The following is a 23,549-nucleotide window of genomic DNA, read 5'->3' on the forward strand; positions in this document are numbered from 1 at the left end:
TTTCCTCTTCAGGAGAAGGAAAATACTACTGAGTTTGGCCACTTATAAATTTTCTTCCAGTATGTTTGAAATGAGGTTCAGGCATGCTGGTCAGGCTTTTCTGCTTACTTAATACCAGTGGCTTTTCTGTAGCCATGTTTACAGAGAAGTGGAGAAACAGTGTCCGTCAATAAGAGAAAGGAAAGCAGGTGTTAAACGATGGTCAGAGATATATATTTTCCCCAAAATTTGACAGTTTATATTTCCTGTCCTAATATTGTATAAGATCAACTCACGCCTTTTAATATTTTCTCCCATTTTAGCATAAGCTACCTTGAAGCAGTTTGTTACTTGCAACCAAATGCCTTTCATTGAGTGGTATTGCTAATGGTATTGAAATATTCTTTTCTAACAAGGCTGATCTAACTTAAGCATTATAAAATTCTATCATTTGTTTTTCATATGACTATTTGCTTAACTCAGGTAGACAATATAATTTTACTTTTTCCAAAGATGTTACATATATTTATTTAATAACAGATAATACTCAATAATTTTATGGTACTGAGAGGCCATATCACTAAAAGATAGAGTGTTGCTCAAAGAGAACAACACTGAATCTTTATTAGAGTATGAAATATTTAACAGCAATGAATCAAAATCTGTTCCATTTAGTCTAACCAGACTTCGTTTTAGATAACATTGAATTAAAATAAGATGATACGTCTTTTTTTTCCTTAATGAATTTTATATAAATTTTCCATGGTTCTATACAGGTAGCAATGAGACACTCAATTTTTATAAAAGTTATTAATAAAATCCAATCACTAGGAACATGTAGCAATCCACTCTGTGCAGACCACTGAAGAACAGCTGCTACAAGAATGACTTTTCAATAATGTTATTTTCCGATTCCTTATTAAAGGTAAAAAATAATTTTAGAGCTAGAAAATCTGTCTTTCCTACTACTGACTATATCTGTTATTATGGGCAAATAACTTAAAGAGACTGAGAATCAATTTTACCAAATAAAATACAAACTATTGCCACCTCATACGGTTGATGTAAAAATCATATGAGGTAATATATAACATGCGAAGTCATTTACACAAAAGAAAAATAGTTTTGATTGGGTGTGTATTATGGTGGCAGGCCCTGAGTTTTTCAAATTACATGCATGTAATCTTAGCTTCACAATAATTCCTTCCTGAATACAAGGAAAAGAGTACATCTAATATATTTGGATTTATACTGCCTTAAATGTTTTTGTAATTTTTTCTTGCAGAGAAACTTGGCATTAATATCTTTCCAATAAGAACGTTAATACATTTTGACTAGCCACTCTGGGGGGAAAAATCTATGATATCATAATAAACTATAATTGTAAGTAATCCCTTTGAATATTCTTAGAAAACTGCCGGTAATTACATGAAAGAACATAAGGCGTCTTGGGGCTTTTTACCAGCTGTTTCCTGTCATCATGTCAGTCCTTGGAATTAGAAAATTTTAGATTCAAATGGATTTGATCAGACAAGGACATAGTGAAACAAATGGAGACTTTGATAGACTTCTCTAGTGGCGACATGATGAATTTCATTCTTGCTACAAGAGCTCACCCAATTATATTCCAGACAAGCTGTGACAGGTGGACTCAACTTACTGTGCTACTTCCTGATGACATATTTGAAAGCATAATGTCTTCTCAAAATTGATTTTAACATAAATATAAATTAGGAAAAAAATAGTATTCTTCCACAAGTAATGAAAACTACATGAGTAAGTTAAACTCCTGACTTTGCAGGTTGAGGCAGAACCCTAAATAATCTAAACTCCTTCATGTTTTAAAAGCAACGTGAAAGCAGCTCAGTGGGACTCTATAAGACAAAGAATCGACCAACATATATAACTGCAAAGACCTCTCTCTTATCACCATTTCCCACCCACCACACCCATGAGACCTTGCACACTCTTCCAAAAGACTGAAGTTACCAAAATGAATATGTAAATCAAGTCTCATTTCATCCCTCGAATCACCTCTGGCCAACCTTTCAGCAAGACTTCTTGGATGAGATTCTAATGGAAACAACGCCTAATACCATAGATCTTCTGGCACCAGTATTGCTAAAAGTTAAATATGGGCATCTCAAAGCATTAGAGAGACTTGAGTTCAGTTTTCTAAATTGACTGTTAGGAAGTGATTCTAATTTCTTAGTTTTATTTAGTTGCTCTGCAACAATGTGTATTCTCAGTTCAATAGTAAAATGAATCAAATGAGGATTAAGATTAAAAATAAAGGACCGAGATTGCCAACTAAATGCATAGCTTTGTTTAGCCCAGCAAGCTCTTTATCTCACTACAATTATGCATGTGACAATAGGTATTCACTAATTACTAAGAAGAATTAGGATTTAACTGAGGCTACATGAACTACCCTGATGTTATGGTATTGTAGTAGCATTTGAAGGCCGAGAAAATCAATGCTTATAGTTTATCCCCATATAAATAATAATAAAAATTAAAATTATAGGTAAGCAAAAATCTAATTCCATTGTTTGGTTAAGCCAAGCGTCCAAATCATATAATCTGTAAACATAAAATGCATTTAGAAAATAAAAGTTCCTTGTAGGGTTCCCAGAGAAATCCACTTTGAATAGGGCTTAGGACTCTCCCAACAAATATCACAGTGAAACAAGAATTTCTTTCTCTAGTTACTAGAAATTTAAGTCTTGCAGAGAAAGCTGGGTGATAGTAATTGTTGATATTACAATTTGAAGGTAGGTCCCAGTTTTGTGTTTGAAATAGGAGTATGTGATTGGTGTGATTGGCTTGCAGCTATACGTTGTTTTGCCCACGGAGACCAGCCCTTTTCCTGACACACAACTTTCTTTATTTTTTTTAATCACTGATGTGACTTTTCCATTTTTTAAAAAAATTTTTATTTATTTATTTATTGGCTGTGTTGGGTGTTCGTTGCTGTGCTGAGGCTTTCCCTAGTTACGGCAAGTGGGAGCTGCTCTTCATTGAGGTTCACAGTCTTCTCATTGCGGTGGCTTCTCTTGTTGTGGAGCATGGGCTCTAGGCATGTGGGCTTCAGTAGCTGTGGTGCATGGGCTCAATAATTGTGGCTCACAGGCTCTAGAGCGCAGGTTCAGTAGTTGTGGCACACGGGCTTAGTTGGTCCGTGGCATGTGGGATCTTCCAGGACCAAGGCTTGAACCCGTGTCCCCTGCATTGGCAGATGGATTCTTAATCACTGAATCACCAGGGAAGTCCCCTGATACGCATCTTGAAGTATTTAAGCACACAACCTCTAATTAGATCAAAGTAGCCCTGTGGGATGGGGCCTAAAGACCTCTGATCTGGGCAATCTGATATGACTCTAGTTCATGCCTTGGTGTTGATGAGATGACTGTCTATCCCTATAATGAAGAGGCTGACGCAGTTTCACAAATTGCTGCCAGTAAAACACCAAAGATTCCCTCCAACCCTACCTTTCTTTCCAATAATCATGTGTTATTTCCTGCCTGGAGTTGCAAGAAACCACAATGCTAACCTCCCTTCTATGGAAAGGGATAGTCCATTTCTGCCCTAAACTAGTCTTACCAATGTAGAAAGATGGCATTGAACCATTTACTTATGGTGGCTGCCTGAGGTAGCCTATGCTTTCAGAGTTTATCAAGGGAAAAATGGGCAGAAGTGGGCCATATAACAAAGAATAAAAGTGGGATCATGGACTTCCCTGGTGGCGCAGTGGTTAAGAATCTGCCTGCCAATGCAGGGGACAAGGGTTCGATCCCTGGTCCAGCAAGACCCCACATGCCACGGAGCAACTAAGCCCGAGTGTCACAGCTACTGAGCCCACATGCCGCAACTACTGAAGCCTGTGTGCCTAGAGCCCATGCTCTGCAACAAGAAGCCACTGCATTGAGAAGCCCACGCACTGCAACGAAGAGTAGCCTCCGCTTTCTGCAACTAGAGAAAGCCCCTGCACAGCAACAAAGACCCTACACAGACAAAAATAAATAAATTTATTGAAAAAAAAATAACGGTGTCAGCTTTAGTCCTGTCCATTGAGACTTCCCAGGGGGAGTAAACAGGCACTAGTGGAGAGAATTCAAAAATATTTAGAGATATCTGGGGGCTGCAGAAGGAGTAAGCAATTGGCCATGGCAGAGATGCCTTCACCTGGGTCAAAGGAGATCAGAAGAGAGATACCCCCAACATGGGGTCCTCCAAAGAGACAAAGCTTAACTTCAATAGCTGCCAAGCCCACAGACTACAAACCCATGAAAGTTTCAGTCACATGAGAACTTTGCCCCATTTAACTCTCCTTCGCTTATTGTATTCCAACCCTGAAGGGCAGAAACAGACTCAAGCAAGGGAGAAGGAGGAAAGGACTCCAGCCCCCCATCTCTGTGGTCTCTGGCCCTTTCCTCTGGCATGGCTTACTGAGGAGGAAGATTTGACTTCAAGCTTGGAGTGTTGATATTTTGTGGGGCTGGAACTTAGGAATAAAGATTGTGTTTAGTAACCAACCAGGAGGTAAGGGGAGGAAGGAAGGGATAAATACACACGACTATATATAAAATAGATAACTAATAAGGACCTACTGTATACCACAGGGAACTCTACTCAACACTCTGTAATGGCCTATATGGGAAAAGAATCTAAAAAAGTGTGAATATAAATATATGTATAACTGATTCACTTTGCTGTACACCTGAAACTAACACAACATTGTAAATCAACTGCACTCCAATAAAAATTTTTAAAAAAATCACGGAAAAGGAAATAAAAAAATTAAAAGATAAAATTCTGCTGGTCCTCAAAAGAAAAAAAAATGTGATTGGTAACCAAAATATTTTTATCCAATGGTTGGAGGAGAAAAAATAAACTTGTGTTATGATTACAAAAAATTTTTTTCTTATGTTTTTAAACATTTTGTTGATCTAAGTAAGTTTTTGCAATAAATTTGACCTATCTAAAGAGAATAGAAGGTGCTATGTAGTACACAAATCTGTGTAGTACACATTTGCAGAAAGGCAATACAGAAAACAAAGAGAAAAAGAAGACAGTGAGGGGGGGTAGGAGGAGAGAAGAGGCTGGAAAATTGGGACTGGCTTAACCATTTCTTGACTTTCTTCAGAGATTTAGGGATGATGATAGCTAGAAACAATGATAGATGTAAATCCTTTGAACAGAATTAAAACTGTGACTGAAGTAAGAAAAAACTATGAAAATTATGCAAAAATTTACATAGTTTTATATTTGGAGATGCTGTATGGTCTACCAGACAGAGAAAATGTTACCAAAATGAAACAAAACAAAACCAAATAAATAAATGCAATATACTGTCATGATCAAAGGTTTACAGGACTCAATGAAAAGTGAGTAAAATTACTCACTTAAGGGACAATTAAATATGAAATTCAATCCAGAGGCTGAGATGGGAGATGCAGTCTCTAAACCTGCACAAGAGCATAACAAGGTATGCAACACATGCAGTTATCCAAGACCCAGTGCTTCGCAGGTCCCTGCATTTTTTTATCATGTTCTACTCTCACCAGCTTGGTCTTGAAATTCTTAATACATTTTGAAATAGTGTTTCCTTTTCATTTTTCACTGGGCCTTATGAATTTTGTAACCAGACCTGGGGGTAAACTATGCAGATTTGAGGACAAGGATATCAATAAGATATAGGTAGGAAGAGCCATCTCATTGACTTTCAACAAGGCTAATGGGCTCCATCAGTGTTGCTAGTAAAAATCAGCAAGCATCCCAGGTGATATCTCTGTTACCATGGAGTCCATTTGAACAGGTATCTCCCAAAATACGTTACAATGATATAATCATTTCCTTAGTGCTAAGTATCTTTCAAACATGGGAAAAATTAGAATTAAGTATATAAATTAAGATGAGCAAAGAGTTTAAAGAATTGGTATATTTGATAATTTAAATATGTATATATTCAAGAGGATCTAGCCCCTGAGAGTTAAAAGACTATTGTACAGCACAGGGAATATAGCCAATACTTTATAATAACTGTGAAATGGAGCATAACCTTTAAAAATTGTGAATCATTATGTTGTATACCTGGAAATTACATAATATTCTAAACTGACTATACCTCAATAAAAAATAATTTTAATAAAAAAGACAGATTTGGGATTACAATTTGAAATTTTTTAAATTGAAAAATTAATTTTGGCTTCAGTTATCATGCTAATTTCGTACATATTACTGAAACAAAAGACTCTAAGAATCACCATATTTACAAATTAATCAGGTTTAGATTCCTTCAAAATAATGGTTAACATTTGGTACTTTTAGAAATAAAATACAAAAAAAATTAAACATGCCATAATTTCAGAAAACTATTTTTTAAACTAGCATTATCTATTCTCACACATTAATTTGAAAAAATAAAGTAAGCCTCTGAAAACCTTTTTCTCCATCTGAAAGTATTTTTGAGAATAATACAATAAAAACTCACATTACTAAATCCCTGGAGCTTGAAGGAATACTGTCCATTCAGTCACTCATTTAACAGATATTCATTCAGCAGTGTGCTAAGTATACAATGAACAAATAGAACTGATCCCACCCTGATGTCAGTTAGGTATTGGTTTGGAAAGTTAACAGTTATCATAAACTTGGCTTATGGGTAAATGAGCCTATGTCCCTGATCTCTAGGGAGAACTTAACTGCTAGGTCAAACATTTTTATCTTATATTGAACAGATTGGAACCTCAGGTCCTGATTTATTATGCCTATTGTTCTGACATACTTACTAATAGTTCCATTTTTACACTCACACTTTGAATGGTAAAGCACATGACTTTACCCTTCTGTAATGACTTAAGCCTCTAACTTAGCAAAGCCACAACAGCACACATAATATATAATATTATATATAATATAATATATAATATATAATATATAATTATAATCTAGGGAAGCTCTGTCCACTAGAGATAATGTGAACCACAAGTGTAATTTAAAATTTTCTAGTAGCCACATTCAAAGGAGCAAAAAGAAGGAGGTAAATTGTAAAAGCATGTTTTATTAAACTCAGTACATCTAAAGTACTGTCTTTTAAACATGTGGCACTAACTTCATTTCAGGTACTCAGTACGCACATGTGGCTAGTGGCTACCATACTGGAAAGCACAGATCTAAGTCTTTGCTTCCTTTGTCATGGTTTCAACTTGTACATCAGCAGCTTCACCACACAAAAGTACTTTTTGCAGTAAGTAGAAACATAAATCTTCCCTTATCAGTTGACTTCAACAGGTAGAAAACCTGCTCCACAAGGCTTCCTGTGGCTATAAGAGTTCAATGTGTTTCCACTCTCCACAAGACCCTACTGCACAAATCAGGTCCTAATGTAGTGTTCTTTGTGAGGCAGCCTTCCATCCTGTTCTACAGGAGATATAAATTGCTTGGCATTCAAGGAGATGAGGTTGTGTGGGGCTGCTAAGCTAGCTGATAGAGCTTTGCAGACCAAGGGAGAAGGTTGGTCCTGGATTTTCTCACTGTGTTGACTTCCTCTTGGAACAATGGATCATTGTAGGACACTGTTTGGAAATCAATACATCACTGTAGTTATAGGAATGCCGAGGTATTAGTTGTATGCCATTACGTGTAATTTTGTTTCTGTTCACAAGTCCATCTCTAGTCTTTGGGAGTGTTGCTCAACAAAATGTTGCAGAATCATCCAACATAACAGGAACTACAGGCTCCAAAGTAGGCTCAGAAGGAAAGACTCAGGGTAACCTAATTCAGTATCTCTCCTGATGTGCTGACCTGAATGTATGAGATCCTTGGAAGTAGGAAGCACATCCCAGAAACTCTGGCTTATCTTCCCCCCAAACACCTGTGAAGAGCTATCTAATATTTGGGAGTGCAAATTGTGCATGCTTGTAACACTTCAGTTCCGTGATCTAAGTATATGGGATTTAATCCCCAGTGAGTGCAATTCCACATTTTTACTTTGAAAGAGACAACATAACATAGTACAGTCATTGCTCCCTGAATTATTCCACAGAAGAAAACTTAATGGCAGAAATCTATGGATACAGCTTAGAGGAAAGCAACTCACACCAAAGGTATTTAAAGTCTCCTGTTGTGTCTAAAAATGTTGAGTAAATTTACATCTTATCATATATGTGTTGGTTTTAACACACAAATAGTGTATTTCCTTAAAATGTTGGAGGAAAGTAAAGTTTTATGGACCAAATTTCCTCCCGGACAGAGAATACCTAGGTTTTTTGTGTGTCTGCTCTTGCTTCTCTGTACCCTACCTCCTCCAGACACACATGACTTCGTTTAACAAATGATTATAGAGCTCTTATCGCCTGACAAGCCCTATGCCACTTCTAGGAAGACAATCTTCATAAGAAATATAGCTGGTGTCTCTGTAACGTTTGCACACAAATTTATCCGTAGAACTGCTGGATCAATATTTTCCACCAAAAAGACATATTATAAATGCCTCCTGACTCAATGAGAAAAAATGGTGAAAAAAATACCAGTTAATGTATAGAAGGAGTATAAAAATAAAGATCTGTCATTTCAACTACTTTGTCTGGAATGTCTTTTTAATATTGGAATAGAGAGGGAGGCGTTAAGCTCTCCCTCTATCCTTTGAAGTGGTGACTTCAATAGATGACATCAGTGTTGGTGTAGTGATTCCCACAGAAGTGCATCCAAGGTAAATCCAGACCCTCTCAATTCAGGATGAGTCAAGAATTGACCAACATGCAGGGAGTGACTCTCATGTTTACTGAGGAGACCAACACTGAACAGCAATAGCAAGAAAGACCTTTTTGAGTGGCTTTTGTCTGTCCTTGGGTAGGTCAGAGGGCAAGCAGTCTAACACCAGAAAATAAAATGAAGGAAATAGAAGGAAATATTTAGGAAGATTGATGTGAAAAAATTCTGGGACTAGTATTCGCCTCGATGTCTGTAGCTAAAGATGAGAAAGACTGCGCCATATGGATGGTTTTCACGATGGATTTCTCAGAATTTCTGCAGCTGGGCCACTGCTCTATGACAAACATAAACATCTTCGTTGCATATTGGGACTCTGAAAAAGATTTCACTTGCAAAAACAAATATTTCTAGAGCTTAAAAAAATTGGAATCTGCAAGCCTGGATGATTTCTTAGTTTTCATTATATTCTAAAAGTCTACATTTCTAATGAGGAAAAAAGAAGCAGAATCTTTTGACCAATCTTTTGTTGAACTCATAATTATATGAAAAAAATGCTATTTTTATTAATGTATAATTAATGAGAGGAAATTACAGCCCCTCATTAGTCTAATTTAAATCATTGTGTGAACTATTTCAAGTGAATAAAAATACCTGCTAGCACAGACTTAAGTGTTGAAAGCAGTTAGCTCTGTAAAGATAGGTATTCATTAGGCAAACATTCAGCATGTCTATGCTGGAGTCCCTCCAGAATGAGGTGTGACTTTCTCCTTAAGTCAAACTTAATTATTTAATGGGGCAATTAAAAACAGTGGATGTTTTAGATTATGATTTATGAGGTATGAAGTTACATTACTGTATAGCCACATATCTTGCAAGGCTTCTTTGTGTCCATTAAAGGTGATAAGATTTTCTTGTAGTTTCTCTAGCCAAAGCTGTGGGAGAAAACTTAACTCAGCCTTCAGAAAGCTTCAGAAGTCATATCTTTTGAATAATGTTACGTTTTCATCTGTTTAGTCTGTCATTTTTATCTTTAGGCAGCAAAAATCTCATATTTAAAAAAATATTAATTAAACTACGGAAAATAAATGAGCTACATCTTTCTGATAGATGACAAGTTGAATGACAAATTTACTTCAAAGTTGAACTAAACACCAAACACTGATAAAATTCAAAACATGTTTTACAAAGATACACTCTGATCTTTTATAAGATTTTTAAACACATGATAAAATATTGACTTATGATAAATATTGGAACTTATTCTTACACACGAAAGGGAAAACAAGCAAATATTTATCTGAGATACAACAGACAGAAGGAGGAAGAATTGACATTCCTTCAGTCTACTCATTTTGTACTGTTTTTAGCTGGTATTTTGAATTCTAAGCTATGCTTCCTTAGTGAAATAGAGGTGACCATTTTGGACAGGAGACATGGCTAGTTGGTACATTTCACTTCACCAGACTGAGGAACAACAACATCTTCTTCCGATTAACTAATACGACTTGGATCCCCATCTCAGTGCAAGTTTTTCTTTTCCACCAGGAATATTTTTACAATGTAGCCAAAGCAAAATCAAAACTGCAGTGAGATATCACCTCATACTGGTCAGAATAGCCATCATCAAAAATCTTACAAATAATACGTGTTGGAAAGGATGTGGAGAAAAGGGAAAGGCCTACACTGCTGGTGGGAATGTAAATCAGTGCAGCCACTATGGAGAACCATATGGAGAGTCCTTAAAAAACTAAAAATAGAACTACTATATGATCCAGCAATCCTACTCTTGGGCATATATCCAAAATGACAAAAACTCTAATTTGAAAAGATACATGTACCTCGATGTTCATAACAGCACCATTTATAATAGCTAAGACATGGAAACAACCTAAATATCCATCAGCAGATGCATGGATAAAGAAGGTGTGGTATATGTACACAATGGAATATTTCTCAGCCATAAAAAATAATGACATAATGCCATTTGCAGTAACAAGGGTGGATCTAGAGATTACCATACTAAGCGGAGTAAGCCAGAGAAAGACAAATATCATATGATATCACTTACATGTGGAATCTGAAAAAATGATACAAATTTACAAAACAGAAATAGACTCACAGACGTACAAAAAAAACTTATGGTTTCCAAAGGGGAAAGGTGGGGGGAGGGATAAATTAGAATTTGAGATTGACATATACACACTACTATATATAAAATAGATAACCAACAAGGACCTACTGTATAGCACAGGGAACTATATTCAATATCTTGTAATAACCTATAATGGAAAAGAACTTGAACAAGAGTTTATATATATCAAGTTTATATATATATAAAACTGTCACTTCACTCTGCACCTGAAACATTGTAAATCAACTATGCTTCAATTAAAAAAAGAAATCTAAAATGTAGCCAAAACAAATAGGGTTTACATATGCACTAAGACTTTTGCCTGTATAGATTAAGTTAGTCCTCACAATGCTATGAGGTGAATCATATTATTATACCATCCTACAAATGAAATTGAAGTCTAGAGTAATTGGCCAAAGGTCTCAAAGACAGTACCTGGGAAAGACAAAGAAGATCCAGATTTTAACAACTACTTATCTTGCATGGTGACTATGTTCTTTCCACTATGACAAATTGCCTATAAATAATAGCCTTGAAGATAGCCACCTATGTCTATGCAGTTTATTGTGCCAATTATAAAATGAAAACCATTTCCCATCATTTTCAAATGTTTTAGAAATCATTTAAAAAGATAGTGTTCAAGCATATTTTAAGTGAAAAAAAGAATCATTTATAAAAGAGTCTATAAAGATAGTATTTTAAATACATGCTGTAAATATATCTATAAGGATTAGATGTATAGATTTGATGATTTAATCATTTATGAATAGTTGATTACATATTAGACGATGGTTAAAAGAAGCTGTAGAGTATAAACACATGTTTCAGATACGCTTATACACATTTATAAAGACTTGAAGTGTACACACTAAATGTAACTAATTATTTATCAATGGTTAATTTTATTATGGATGACTTCAGTGTTCATCTTAAATATCTTTACTTTCCATAATGATGTCTAGCCTTATTTATCTTCTCCCTAACTCTAGCAAGGCCACTAAAAGCTCTCCTACCTGGGTAGCTAAAGCACAGGATTCCATTACCCCTCCTTGCTCGCCTGGAGCATCACACAGAGCCCAGCCCTCGATGTGCCCCTGCCTTCCTGCACATGCTGGCCAGCTTGCCTCAGTTCTGCACTGCACTCCACGGAGATGGGCCATACCTGAAGCAGCGACACCAACAACTCCAAGCCCAACAGTCTCTTTATAATAATTAGCTCCCATTTACAGCTCCTTTCTAAAATACTTTATTTATATCTCCTTCTTACAGTTTTATCATTTCTGATATTAATGATAGTTCTTTACACAATTTTTTTACCCAGCTTGAAGATGTTTGAGAACAAGGGCTGTGTTCAAATATCAAATTAGTCCCCCAAAGCATTATTTTCTTACGTGTGCATCTCTAAAGATATTTCCTCACCTAAAATGAAAATCTATATCATAGCTACAAAGAGATTAATAATAGATTAATGGTAGTAATAGCTAACACCTCTTGGGTATTTACTTTATGCTCGATGCTGTTTTAAGGGCCAAAGACACATGTTCTCATTGAATCCTCGCAACAGCTCAATGAGGTAGATTTTATGTACAGTGACCCATCATCCAAGTTTGCATTTAGCACTGAAAGCCTCATGTCCTCAGGAGACCCATAAATCTCGGGCAAATCAGGACAGTTGGTCACCCACGCATTAATTTTTTTGTTGATGAGAAAGCTAGACTAGGAGATGTTAAGAAATTTGCCCCAGGTCTCAAAACTGGTAAGTTGAAGAGGCAGGATTCATAACAGACAGTCTGGCACCAGAGAGCATACTCTTCATTAGAGCATGTGTCATAATAGCATAAAAAGACCAAATCAGATAGAAGAGGCAGACATGATGACTTGGTTTTGAAGAAAGTAACTTTTTGAGTGAAAAATAGAGAATTGCAACTATTATTTTTTCACTCTTCAGATGCCATGACTAATTCTTAGGTTGGTTCATTGTTTCCCCCATATCACACATACAAGAGGGACAGAGTCAGGATTGGAGCCTAGGATGGGTGACTCTTCCACCTGTGTACTTTACCAGCAGCCACGGAAGAGGTGATTGGTGAAATAGCCACCCAACGGGGGTGAGGCTGCTGGCCAACAATAATACTCAGGAGATTGTGCCACCCACCTGCCCAGAGGTAACCTATCCAGAGGTGGAGACACATAACAACCTGGGATATTCAGTTCTCTGCCCTGAGAAGCTGGGATTTGATCAGAAGGACAGAGGGCCTAAAAGTGTTAGAACCAAGAACCATGTCATCTTCATAGCAGTTCTCTAGAAAGAAAGCTCAGAGGCCCTGCTGCTCTGATCCCTGAAGAGACTCCTGCTCTTTCCCAGGGCTGCTTTCCAACTCTTTCCTCCTGTGAGCTACGCCTGCATCTGCCTCAAAAATGCTCACGTTGCTAAATTAGTCAAGCTCACAACAAAAGGAAAATTTACTGATACAATTGGCAAGGCAAAGGCTCTGGTGTGGAGACAAACCAATCAGAGGGAAATATTGTTGCACAATTAACAACATAGAAGAATAAGAGTCAGGACATCAAATTGCAAAGAACTTCAAATTGATTGGATTAGTCAGGATTCATCCTAATATATGTGTGTGTATAAATATTTATTATCATAATTTTACATATTACATATTTAGATGTAATTTATTATATCTCTATGTACAATATAATTATAATTTATATGTATAATATCCATTTATATTTATTAATAAATATATTTCTACAAATATTTAAATATTATAAATAAATATAATATACTATATATAAAGAGATAATTTATTGTAAGAATTGGCTCACATACTTATAGAGGCTGAGATGCCCCAAGATCTTGCAGTCAGCAAGCTGCAGACCCAGGAGCCTCAATGGTATAGTTCCAGTCCAAGCCCTAGCCTAAAGGCAATAGAAGACTAATATTCCAGCTCAAAGACAGTCAGCAGAGAGAGGGAATTCTTTCCTCCGTAGCCAAATATCTAGACACCCCATGGCCCCATCAAGCTGACTCATAAATTAACCATAACACTGATGCCTGTTGGCCATCTTGCTAGAAATGCTTGAAAAGGGATCAGAGGCTTAAAGGTACTGATCTAAAGAAATCTAAAGCCCAACTTTAAGATTTTATGACTATATCTAGTGTTTGAGTTAAAGTTATTGTGATTGTTAGGGGAAAAAATACTAATTAAGCTAATAGAAATTAAAGGGAAAGGGATGGATTTACCATTGGGATGATAAAAGAATAGCCTGGTGTCAAGTATTCAATTTTAGAAATTCTGCAGAGAGCACAGGGTCAGCTCTCATTTATGTTTTTCTGTCCTAAGTTTTCTGCATTTCTCCTCTCTCCCAACTCTCTTTTCTGCTGACACATCTTGCTTGTGGGGGCCAGTATGGCTGGCCCGGCCCAGCATCTACGTGATATTTTAGCCTAAACGTCCCATTATCATATGATACCCACACTGTGTGTCCTATTGCAGTAGCTTCTTAACTCATCTTCTTGATTTTATTCTTTGCCCCATCTTCCATGTTCACACGGAAACCACAGCTGACCTTGCCTACACATCCTCTTACTGTTTCCCAGCTTAAAAAGCTTTGAATGGCTCCCCATTTGGTTTAGAAAAAAATCCAAACTCTACTAGGGTAAAAATGTTGCACAACTGGCTCTTTCTCATGATTTAAATTATGGTCCAAATGTCACCTCCTCATAAAACCTGCCCTGGCCACTAAGTCCAAAGTCTCTCCATTGTACTTTCTGATACATCATTGGTTCTTTTAGCTTATAACTATCAAAACTTGTCTCATTTATTTATTTCTTCACATTTATTATCCGTCTCCCTTTACTTGAATTTAAGCTTCTTTATCATGACTGTATCCCAAGAATCTAAAATGATACATGTACATAAGATTTTTAGAATGAATTAATGATGAAATTCTCAACATAAAGGTTGTGATTGATTAAATCCAGCTCAGGACCCTCGGTCAGATGTAAACCCAGCTTAATCATCTGCGGCCTTTTGGGCAGTGAGTTGTGCTCTTGAGCTTTCAAAGTTTAGGATAAAGTATTATAGAGACAGGGTCCCTCTCTATCAGAATACTTGCCATGGTGTATGCAATACAGCTTGTCTGTGGGGTAATGAGATCTGGGAATCATGTGTACTCTGCTACTTCTCTGCAAGTAAAATTTTCTTTACAAGCCATATTTTTATTTGTACTTGTGATCTAGTGGGTCATCAGTGGTGTCACTTTGTGTCACACTTAGCTTGGGGCATTGGGATGATATAATTAATGAAGTATCAATTTATAGTTTACTGCTAATAATGATTATGTGATGCTAGTCATTAATGGCAAATTACTCCTTATATAGAAAGGATGTTCTTTTAATCCATGTGAATATTTTCTACTTGGAGAAACAAGGGGCACTATAGTAATGTGGTCAAGCCTACAGGCTCTGCAGCCACCATTATGTGGGTTCAGTCTCCACTTCCACCACTTAAGAGCTGAGTCTTCTTGAGGAAGTTTCCCAATCTTTCTGAGCCTCCGTCCCTCATTTATAAAACGGTAACGATAATACAGTAGTGCCTACCTCGAATGATTGCTCTATCAAATAGGTAACTAGAAAGCACTGTAAACAGTGCTTATATAAACAGTCAATAAATTATTATCCACAAGCGTTTAAGAGAGATAGCCATTCATCCCTTCAAGAGATAATTGCTGAATACCTACTGTGTGCTAGGCAACATAAGTTCTGAGGATACATCTGCGATTAAGAAACAGATCCATTGTTCTGAAAAACAACGAAGTTAAATAAAAATTAATTGGCAAAACCTAAAGATATGAAAGAGAATGAAAGTAGAGGTTCCACTAGATTTGGTAGAGGATTGTTATCTAGGAAAGCAATGGTAATATTATAGAACCATGTTTCTTCTTCAGAGATTCAGTCAAAAAAATCACTAAAAACATTAAAAGATTCCCAAAGAGTCACAGTAATCAAAGACATGAAAGTCCCACTGTACAACATTAATCAGTGGATGATACTTATTGTGTCCACTGTATACAAAGCCATTGCTTAGACAATCTGTTATTTAAGGTTAATCTCTATCCTTGATGTCAAGAATGGTAGATACTACATTTGTCTGCTCAGCAACCCTTATTTCTTTTAAGTAATTGACCTTCTCCATTTCATTTGCTCTGAAAAGGCACTCAAAGTCTAATCAGGAGACAGAAACCCCCAAACAGTTATTTGAACATGAAAAGCTTAAAATAAAGAATGGTAAACTATAGCAGGGCATGGGAGTAACAAGAGATCAGCTAGTAAAAAGTGAAGAGAACTCCAGAGAATTAGGAATAGCATATATAAGAAGAAGCACTGCCCCCAGTATAGTAGATTGAATAGTCATGGCCACCCAAAGCCTCAGAACGTGACCTTATTTGGAAATAAGGTCTCTGAGGATGTAATTAGTTAAAGTGAGGTCATATACATTAGGTTGGGCCCTAAATCTAATAACTGGTGTCCCTTTAAGAAGACCTTGTGAAAATTTACACAGAGAGGAGTGCACCATGGGAAGACGGAAGCAGAGATCCAAGGGATGCAGCTACAGGCCAAGGAGTGGCTAGAATTGGTGGCATTCACTAAAAGCTAAGAAAGAGGCATGGGATGGTTTCTCTCTCAAAGTCTCTAGAAAGGACCAATCATGCCAAAACCTTGATTTTAGACTTCTGAACTCCCAAACTTTGAAAGAACATATTTCTGTGGTTGTTAGACATCAAGTTTGTGGCAATATGCTATGGCAACACTAAAGAGCTAATTCACCCAGAACTGAGATCGTATGACCAAAGAATAGCCCCTCTCCCATCCCCAGGGCTGAGATCCAGACCTTGTTGGGGAGGTCACAGCTTGGATCACTGGGTGGCAGTGAAGTCACTGTGATGCCTCTCTGATAGAATTCACTGCAAATCTGCCTCCTGGGATATTGCAGAAAGGGAAAGCCATGCATAGGTGGTAACTTGACAGAAGCATTCTGCTATAAAACTTTCCAAGATGGTTGCTGGGGAAAGCTGCCAGCCACTGGGAGCTGCTAACCACTGTGCATTGGAGGAACCAGGTGCCAGAGAAATTATCTGCACAGCACGAGCTGGGCAACGGAGAAACTGCAAGTGCTACAAGGTCTGGGTGCTGGCAAAGCAGGGCATGGCAGGAACCTGCGGGGTAATCACGACAGCACAAGAAAGGACAGCAGCTTTGTTGCTGGAAGTGGGGCCCCTTCCAGGGCCCGAGAGGGCTCTTGTCTAACACTCAAAAATGAATTGTCTGAGGAGACTCACGCGCTGACAAAGCAAGAGACTTTATCGGGAAGGGACACTGGGGAGGAGAGCAGCAGGGTAAGGGAACCCAGGAGAACTTCTCTATCATGTGGCTTGCAGTCTTGGGTTTTATGGTAATGGGGTTAGTTTCCAGTTTTTCTCTGGTCGATCACTCTGACTCAGGGTCTTTCCTGGTGGCATGCGTATCACTCAGTCAGGATGGATTCCAGCAAGGATTCTGGGAGGTTGGTAGGACATATGGACTGGTGTCTCCTCTCTCCTTTTGACCTTTCCTGAATTCTTTCAGTTGGTGGTGGTAGCTTGTTAGTTCCGTATTCCTTACCAGGACCTCCTGTTGTAACTCATGCAAGTGGCTACTATCAAGTCTGGCCAGGGTGGGCGGTTTCAGTCAGTGGTTCCCCTAATACCTTCATCCTGCAATATTTCTTCCATGCTCTCTACTGGCAAACCTTAACATTGTGCCAGCTGGCAAATGGAATATATTTAAAGGCTCCCACTCAATTTTCAAAGTGAGTAATGAGTCTAATGGATTGGGATACATTGATAACTGGCCTCGCTGTCAATCTTGTTTTTGTGCACATCCCTTTCTGAGCCAGAGGAGTGAACGCTTGGACTTTGGAGAACCACAGACTGCACTGAGGTATCAACATCAAGAGAGAGAGATTCCTTTTTCTCTTTGTAGTGCTAAAACTAAAGAATGTTAAGATGTGTGTAACAACTAGGGTTGTTACACTCATCTTACATGATATATAGAGACAGTCTATCTGCAAAAATAACCGCACAATCACAAACAGACTCTATGGAAGAACACGGAGATTATGCCCTAATGATACCACAGGAGCCCCTGGATCCAACCTTACCTAAAGCTAATTCACTCCCCAAATTCCTACACAGTCCGATTTTTCATTGTTTGAGTTGAGTTTCTAACACTTCAGTCAAAGTTATCCTAACTACGAGATGGCTGTTAGGTAGCCTGGGGTTAAACTAAAGTGTGCTTTGTTTTGCAGAAACTAACCATTAAAAGGTAGAAAGCTTCAAACACCATGTTCCAGAAAGTTTACATTGCTTTCCAGTCAATAAGATATACAGTGTGAACAACCAGGCACCTACTTGTTTGCAGTTTTTGGCAATTTAGAGTAATCTTTACCTCATTATAATAATCTTGCCTACATTTTCATCAATATGCATACCTCCCCAGGTTTAAAACTTCCTTGATCCAGTCCTTTGGGGAGACAGTGCTTTGAGAGCTATATCCCTGTCTCCTTACTTGTCACAAGTCATAAATGCCTCTGATGTACTCAGAAAGCACATGGTGTGTTCATTGGCCATACACCCAAGTGATGTATCCATCCAGTTTGGTAGCATAGCCAGGAGGAGTTTCCTTGGCCCACTCTCCAGCATGCTATATTTGGAGTATGTTCTTTGGAATCAAGTGAATTAGGCTTTAATTCTGCTACCTCCATTTATTAGCTGTCCCCTTAAGTGATCGTCAATTCTATCATCTCTAAAAATGGATTGGGATCTCTCATGGCATTGGAGAAAAGAAAGAATGTTCAAATAATGCTACTTGATCCTCTCAGTTCAATTTCTTCATTATTGAATTGAAAATATCAACCTACACAGTCACAGTATTAAACCATTCTTCTCCAAGTTTAAAGGGTCAAAAAATGTATGTGCAGGAGGCTCACTTAACACAAAGATGGACTAAAAAAGATCCTTCTGTCCTGTTTTTTCGGGCAATTCCTTCAATCCAGCCAGACATAATCTTCACACTATGTTGAAAGCTCTGACAGTAAATATTCCCCCTTCTCCAAGGTCTCAAAAATGTGGAGAAGGCTCTGCCTACTTGATTTTCTTAATCTTCACAATGTTTTGAGCTATAGTAATTTAGGAATTGGAAGCTATGATAGTAAGACTTGTGTTTGTATATGCCCTTTGTTCTGAGGAGTTTATTGACTTTTCAAAGGTCAAACAATCCTGGAGAAGCCTTTTGACCCTTTGCCCCCTTCCTGTCCACAGCATACCGCATGGTTTCCTCTCCTGATACAGCAAATGTTTTCTTTTTCTCCCAACCTCCACCATTGAATGCTTTAATGTTATTACCACATGGCTTTAAAAAATGGCCAAGTCTTCTCCCTGCACAAATCCAGACAGTTCCTGGAATTTAGGCCAACTCATTTGTTTTTTTTCTAATTTCCTTCAGTGAAGTTGGACATTGGGGGCATTTAAAATCTAACCCAACCATGTCTTAAAGTATAAAAATCCTATTGCCTTTCATGTAATCAGCCAATCTAATTATAAACTCTATAAAGTTGCTTTTTTCCTACTCTTAAGAAACCCCTTAAAGGAAGGGTTTGATTTTTAAGTGTTTTGAATGGCTTCCCTTTACAATTTCCTTACTGTGTTTAAGACTGAAAAGCTTTGACAAGTACCTGATAGTGTTTGCATTTGCAACTCTGTAGTAGTACCAACAAGACTCTGGCTTTAAAGATAAGCAAAAGTACTTACTGGATTCTTAAGTAGCAACTCAGACTCTTTTCCTGCCTAGTTGCTAGAAGTATCTTATGGGGTTTACAGGAACTATACAAGGTGGAACAGGTAGAGCGTCAGAGAGTGGTTAAAGGATAAATATATATATGTATTTATTTCATAGGTATATATATGAAATGATGTAATGAAAGTAACTTCAAAATAATTAAGATCCATATAAAGACAAAATATGCCTACCCATCTTAAACTGAAATATATTCAAAGTCATGTTTCTACATTTGCTAGCATATTTTTCTCTAAATTCCATTTTATAATATTGAGTCTACAACTAAGTCGCATAAATGTGGTCTTTCTTGTTCTTTTTAAGTCTATTCTCATAATTTTTATCAAACTAAAAAGATTTTCTTAGTAACTGCCAACTAAGGGGCTTATTACTACAGATGGTGGCATTAATAATTTCATAAGAAAGATGAATCTTCAGCTGTCCTTAGGTGCTTGTTACTTGTGTTTTTGGGTTGCTTATGTAATTTTAATTTCTAGGTTATGATGATCCAACTGTACTTACCCAGCAGTCTTTTTCTTTTTAACCTAACGATCAGGTCACATTCTCTAGACATTACCCCTAAAACAAAATCGACAGATGCCATTTTTTGAGATGTCAGTGAATGATGAAACTGATAACATTAACTTTTAAAAAATATATACCAATAGTATATTTATTATATTAATGATATCAAATTTTACTCTGATTCCGAGAACAGAACTTCAATCAATGATCAAATATAAAGTTGTATATACAAATTACTCCTATACAAAACACTCAAAAGTTCCATTTTGTTCCCCACCCACAAATATTTCCCAGACCATCCCTTCTCTACATCTTTAAGTTGTTCCTTTGATAAAGCATTTTTGAATGGCAATACCACTTTTGGAGTATATTCTGTGGAGCCCTATACCAAAGTCACAGGACAAGATTCCAGAGTTAACCCAACCCTCATAGCAATCAAAATCCAGAGTTATCTCAACCCCCATAGCAATCTTTGACTCATGACTTGGGCCAGCTGACCCCATTAGGGAAGGTATTCACCATATAGGACCCTAGCCTATCACCTAACAATATCTGTTATTTTTGGTGCCCTGACCAATCAATTAGCGCCATTTTCTTAGCAGGAATTTTCCTTGTTTTGGGGTTATAAAAGTCCGCTGCAAGTCCACCAGAGCATCAGCTCTCCCTGGTCTGTCAGGAAGTTAGCCCGCTGCTTTCCCAACACCCTTCCTGCCATCTCTGTTCTCTGTTATCAATAAACTTGCTCTTTCCTACACTACTTTGTGTCTGGAAATTCTTTTCCAACTCATGCTCGAGCCATGACATAGTCATACATATATCCATTCAACAATCTTTGTTGTTGTTGTTCTTCTGTTTCCAGAATAATATGGCAAGCATTAAGGAATATGTAAATATCAATGAACCTTACATTTTGACTTCAAGAACCTTATAGTCTATCAAGGACTAATAAAAGCATATTATTAACTCTAATACAAGAAGTGAATTTTTAAATGCTATGTACAAAGTAAAAAGAGAGTTTACTAGTTGAGAAGAATCATGTAAATCTATTTGGAAGAGGCAACGTGAACAAGATTACAAGATTTAGTCATATGTATGTTTGAAGGTAAGGCATTCCAGGCAGAGGAAGTCCCAGAATTTAAATTAGGTGGGTAGGCAATGGTCATATGGTTCTGTGTGAGATTAGATCACACACTAGTTTGAAAATTCTAGGAGAGCAGACTGTTTATCAGTGTTTCTTTGGTGCCTAGCCATATGGCATGTTATCAATCATTCATTTAATGAAAGAAGGTAGGGCAAATGAGTAATAGGATTGGAAAGATAGACTGAGCCAGATTGTAAACGCCCTGAATGCTAACCTAGAGAGGGTGAGTTTTATTTATATGTGGTAGAGCTGTCTATGAAAATTGTATTAACAGGGGGATATCACAACAAGCACTTTAAGTTGGGACGATTCATAGGAGCACAATGTGTAAGACACGAAGATGTAAGGAGAAGAGAAAAGTGCTAGCCGCCAACATACACATTTTTATATGATGGAGGAGAAAGTTACTTGAAAAGCTCTGGGAGAATGAGCTAATCAATAGGTTGTTTTTAGCCATAAAAGTGATTCGAAAAGGGTCAGAGAATGCTTTATTGTCCTCAGAGGGATATCAGAATTGAAAAGCAGATGCTGGGTAAAGTGAGGGTAAGAGACATCTGTTGTGTGCTCACCATGTGCTTTCCACTGTGTTTTAGTTGCACTAACTCAACTAATCTTCACAATAACTCTATGAGTTAGATATTAGAAGAATTTTCACTACTGAGGGAGGGACACATATTGTCTGAAAACTGCCCAGATCACAGGGCTAGTAATGGGTATAAGCCCTGGTATAGGGACTCCCTTGGAGGACAATCACTGTATCTGTATCTGCCCAATTCTCCCCATCACTATTCATCTCCTCAACCTTGATTGATTTACATAAACCTTCTGGGTTTTAGTTTCTTCATCTGAGAATGATAGAATTAAATTAGATTACCTCTTACCTCCTATTCAGCTCCAATACTCTTAACATTCATTAGCTGATTCCAAGGCTTAGGTGACTAACTGTGATTGTTAAAAATACTTTCCTGTGATTCCTCATTTAATCCCAGTTTATGGAGACTGGGCCATCCCATTGTAGCATGAATCACCCTGAAACTGTTTGGATTCGCTTACTTCTGGAGTTGTGTAAAGAGAAAGTTAAAAAAGCAAAGTAACAACAATGAAAACCTTAGGAAAACGAAAGGAAAGAAGAGAAGTGGAAGGGGAAAAAAGAAAAAAAAGAAAGGAGATGAAAAGGAAGGAAGGAAGAAAGGGGAGGGGAGCCCTAGAGAAATTCAACATCTGAATAACCTCAGCATCCTTGGCATATTCCTATTACACCAAAGGTGAAGAGGTTCTGAGGCTGGGCAAAAATTGACATACACATGCAATTAACTCACATTGCCCTGCACATAGCTTGTGATGATCACCATGCTATTGTTACCACCGTCGTTATTGCTGTTACCAAGTCCAAGCTCACCCTGCTCTCCCATGACAGGGCAATAAATCAGAGACAAGGTGTTGAGGCAAGGAATAACGACTGTATTCGACAAGCCAGCAGACTGAGAAGATGGCCGACTCGCGTCCCCCAAAAAACCATCTTATCAGGGTCTGGATGCCAGTTTCTTTTATAGAACAGAGAAGGGAAGGTGAGGAAGTAAAGTTAAAAGGCCATTAGTTTTGCCTGGCTTGGCCAGCATCAGGGAGGGGATGTGTTCATTTCTTCTTTTCTGCAGCCATTCACAGGTGGGCAGGGTCAGATTGTCTCCTTGTGAGCTGAGCAGAGGCACTTTAGTTTAACAGTCAGACAGAGGGGCAGGGTTACCTGAGGCAGGTCATTATATATGATTATAATATCAAAAGTAATGAAAAACAAAGGTGAAAGTCAAAGAAACAGATCCAACATGGAGTCAACATTGGCTCCTCCCTCTTACATTCCCCTCAGCAGCAACATCATCACTATTGTTGGCTCTTTTGCTTTTTGAGATCTCTTCAGGTAACATTTCCCACTTATTTTTTCCCCTGTCTTCCCCTATCTCAGTGTTCTATTTCTGTCTTATTTCTTAAACCTAATGTAGTTTTCCTGTATTCATGCCAATCGAATGGAGGCATTTTGGGGATAGTATACTGATTTAAATCTGATTTTGCTTCATTTTGGGGATTCCTTGCTCTATAATTTTTAGGCTAGGCTTTGTCTTACCCTCAAATCTTAGTTCTATGGAACAAAGATTTTTGCTTTTGCATGGGGAAATTACTTC

The sequence above is a fragment of the Hippopotamus amphibius genome, chromosome 4, assembly GCF_030028045.1.
Source record: "Hippopotamus amphibius kiboko isolate mHipAmp2 chromosome 4, mHipAmp2.hap2, whole genome shotgun sequence".
Taxonomy (NCBI): Eukaryota; Metazoa; Chordata; class Mammalia; order Artiodactyla; family Hippopotamidae; genus Hippopotamus; species Hippopotamus amphibius.